Consider the following 4510-nt stretch of genomic DNA (forward strand, 5'->3'; position numbering starts at 1 on the left):
TTATTTTTAATTAAAAAGCACAACAACAATAAAACAGTAAGATACAATGACAAACTAGCTTACAAAACGTTTATCAACAAAAACGAATAAGATTAGGCATGGCATACACCACATGCTGTACAGGCTACCGACTAATAAATTACAGAACGTTTAGCAAACACTGAGGAATCAAATAAAATAAATAAATAAATAAAAGAGAGCCTCCATAGCATAACGTGAGGTAAACAGCAAAGATACGTTTTCAAAATGAAAACAAAAATAAAAGTAAAACTAAACTTGCTGTCGGTTACAGTGCTAGTAGTTTTTTCCCCCACAAGAATACCAACATGTTCACCCTCTCTGGTTTAAGAAGCGGTCTTTTACTTTACTTTAGCTTGAGACCCACTGGTCGCTCTTTTGCAACTAACTTTCTCAGTTGGTCGCATGAGCGTTTTTTTTTTTTTGCTACAACGTGGGATTAATCAATGCATGCTGATGAACTTTTATCATAGTTCATAGTTATATGGAAACGAAAGTGGTCAACATTCAACCCGTTCTTTTTCATCAGTAGTATTATTTGTGATCTGAATTTTGTGAACAGGAGTTCCTCTTTTACTATGTTATAAGCCAGGCTTGGGATGCTTTCACTTTCGATTTTGCGATCTTGTCACGTTTTACAATAAAAGATAATTGTCTGTTTTGCTTACATCTATAAGAAGCGGTCTTTTACTTTACTTTAGCATAAAAACCATCCATCGTTTCCTCAATATTCGCGTCATTTTTGCTGCACGCAGCTTCGCGCTCCTGCTGACACGGTGAGTATAAACCATGCTCTACACTCGAAGCGCTGCGCAGTTCAAACGAGTAGCGCGGTTTCGTTATGCTTTCAGTTTCGTTTGTCATTTGATGTTTCACAAATGCAACAGAAATGGCAGCACTTATGAGTTGAACAACGCGGTGGTTGCGCCAGTGTGACCCCACACAAAATTTAGTCGCACAGGTAGAAAAAATGGTCGCAGTCCTGCAATTAATATAACCAAATCAGGTTATTATTATTATTTTATATCAATAATAAAATAAATATAAGGGAAACTCGCCCACTCGATTTTGTAATATTCTTTAATTTTGTAGTCCCGGACTACTAGTCCGTATGGTGCATTTATATTAAAGGCACGTCCATGTGTAGATGGCGAGTCAGCGTTGGCATTCGGCAACTTCATCTTTGCACCCGACACTGACTCAGAAAGCACTAGTTTATTAATAAATAATTAAAATGTATTTTCCCCCCCGACACATACATAATCACTTTGCCGATGCTTTGAGGCAATGGCTTTATTATGCGCGAGCTTGAGCGCGGAATACGCTATAGCCTAATACGCCTGCCTATATACACTGAACAAAATTATAAACGCAACACTTTTGTTTTTGCCCCCATTTTTCATGAGCTGAACTCAAAGATCTAAAGACTTTTTCTATGTACACAAAAGGCCTATTTCTCTCAAATATTGTTCTCAAATCTGTCTAAATCTGTGTTAGTGAGCACTTCTCCTTTGCCAAGATAATCCATCCACCTCACAGGTGTGGCATATCAAGATGCTGATTAGACAGCATGATTATTGCACAGGTGTGCCTTAGGCTGGCCACAATAAAAGGCCACTCTAAAATGTGCAGTTTTATCACACAGCACAATGCCAACATAAACATAAAAGTTCAGGAGGGAGGTGGAACTGAGGCGGACCAGGGGGAGGGATCGCGGGCCAGGACCATGCATTGGAAGGGGGTCAGGGGACAGAGGTAGACCAGGGTATGAGAGCCAACCGGCAGGATGGAAGGCCAAGGCGGGGCCGGCAGGATGAACCAGCAAGGTCCCAACCGTACAGGAACCCCAGCAGATAGCCAGGAGTGAGCCAGTGAGGCTCCTGCCAAACAGGAATGCAGGCGGGCAACCAGAGCAGAGCCGGAATCCTGCCATGCAACACTGGTGGGACAGAAAACCCTCTCAGCGGCTCAGGCAAAACTGTAAACAAGAGCAGAGAGAGTTTAGTACCAGCCTCGACGGCTGCAACAGGACAGGCCGATTGCTCCGCAACGGTCCCTGTGAGCTCCCGGACTGGAGTGACTTCCTTAATGAGCTCTGAGAGCTCCTGAACTGGAGCAGGCTCTGAAGTGGACCTTGTGAGCTCCCGGACTGGAGCGGGCTCAGGAGTGGACTCAGAGGGCTCCCGGATTGAAGTGAGTTCCTTAATGAGCTCTGTGAGCTCCCGGACTAGAGCGGGCTCTGGAGTGGACCTTGTGAGCTCCCGGACTAGAGCGGGCTCAGGAGTGGACTCTGTGAGCTCCCGGACTGGAGTGGGCTCAGAAGTGGACTCTGTGAGCTCCTGGACTGGAGCAGGCTCTGAAGTGGACTCTGTGAGCTCCCGGACTGGAGTGACTTCCTTAATGAGCTCTGAGAGCTCCTGAACTGGAGCAGGCTCTGAAGTGGACTTTGTGAGCTCCCGGACTGGAGCGGGCTCTGGAGTGGACCTAGTAAGCTCCCGGATTGGAGCAGGCTCTGGAGTGGACCTTGTGAGCGCCCGGACTGGAGCAGGCTCTACTGTCCTCCTTCTCGCCCTCAGCTGCTGAGTGGGAGTCGGAAAGGCAGGGGTGGTGGGAAAATCCCTGCGGAAGTGTTCTGATTGGCCTGGTGTTGTCCACTGACTTCGACTATGGAGATACTTGATGAAGCCCCAGAAGTCTAGGATCCCGAGTCCTTCCATCTCCCACTGGGGCAAAGGATCATCCAGACAGACATTAAGGAGGTCCTTAAGTGATTAAGGAGGTCCTTAAGTGCAGCCTCATTATAATCCACCCCCCCCGTCAACGTCCAAAAGGTCTGGGCAAAACCCCCACCCTCCATTCCCTGCTGCCTCAGAGCCATCAGAGCCCGGTGTCGAGCCACTCGCACCTTCCCTGTGGCAGGAGGGGTAATCCGAATGTCCATAGTCTAAACGAAGGCAAAAGCAAAACAAACTGCTGGATCTTGTACGGGCGGCAGTATTCTGTCACGGAACACTGAGAGAAGACAAGGTTAGATCCATGTGCAGAATGTTTATTAATGTACAAATAATCAGAACAGAACAAAAACGTGACAAAAGGTAATTCAAAACACAGAGAACAAGAAACAGGACGTAACGAAATCAATACTGCCGCCAAGACAGACAGAGTGAGCATGGAATAAATAGTGATGGGATGATGAGTAAATTACCTACAGGTGATCATGATCAGATCAGAAATTACCTACAGGTGATCATGATCAGAACAGAAAGACTAGCAAAGGACTATGGGAAACAAGAGTTCAAAACATGTAACAGTGAAACGGGAAGAGCGCCCTCAAGTGGCCGGTCCAGGGCACCACAACCAGACACTGTGACAATGCTATAATGACATTACGAAAAGTGCGACAGCTGCAAATCATGTCGTTATTGCATTGCATGAGTTATACATGCGTAAGGAGTCAAAATTTTTTTGTTTCTTTTTTATTATCATCTTAATTATTAAATACAATAGGCTACAGCATGTATATAATTGATTCCAGGAAAAAAAATCTGTGGGGGTGCTTTTGTCTTTCTTGGGGGTGCTGAAAAGCACCTGCTGGCCCCTCCCTAGCGCCGCCCATGTCCCGGAGTGAAAAGCATCGCAGAGCAGACAGGACACCGACAAAGAGCTGAGTTCTGATAGGAAACAAAGTCTCAGCATTCAAAATTCTGTTAGTTTTATTAAGAATTTCAAACGATACTGTTTCGGAGCCCTTTAGTGGCGTGAGGGTTCACGCGCACTCCTGCTTTGCCTCAGTTCAAACGAAGCAGTATGAAATAGCTAAACATTGAATGAACATCCGATCCATGTTGAAAGATACACCACAACGTACTGAATGTATAGTGACTCATGTAATCACTCAATGAGTGTTTCAACCGCAGCTTGAAAACACTATCACATAACCTCAGAAAATCCACTCAGTGTCCAAAAACTTGCGAGAAAAATGTAGGGGAGCTCGGGGCACAAAGTAACGCGGGGCTAATGGGGTTAGTTGTAACACGTGGTTTGAATATTTTCACACATGCTAGCATAACAAAATGTACAGTATTTATTAGTTACCATATCAACATTATATAGAAAAAAAAGTGCGCCAAAATTCAAAAATCTTTTGAAGATATGGCTGAACATTTATTTTACCATAGTAAAATTTAAATTCTGGCTTAAGTCAGACATGTAAAGCATTTTTGCTCGTTTATGTGGGCCGTCCCAAGCATGGTTGCAATGTGTCTATTGTCAAACTCCAAAATCAGATTATGTTTAATTCTTTAAAAACGCCATTATTTTATTTGAAAAAAAGTATTATTTTATTTCATTAACAAAATATTTTAGTTTGTCTTGTATATTTTTTTTCATTCGATCAGATAACATTTTAAGCTGTCATATGGTTAAGGTTACAACTTGCCCTCAGATGTTACAATGTTGCTCCACCTCCGGGGCATGTTGCACAATTTCACTT

Source organism: Sinocyclocheilus rhinocerous, unplaced genomic scaffold (assembly GCF_001515625.1).
Source record: "Sinocyclocheilus rhinocerous isolate Xijiao unplaced genomic scaffold, SAMN03320098_v1.1 scaffold898, whole genome shotgun sequence".
In the NCBI taxonomy this organism is placed as follows: domain Eukaryota; kingdom Metazoa; phylum Chordata; class Actinopteri; order Cypriniformes; family Cyprinidae; genus Sinocyclocheilus; species Sinocyclocheilus rhinocerous.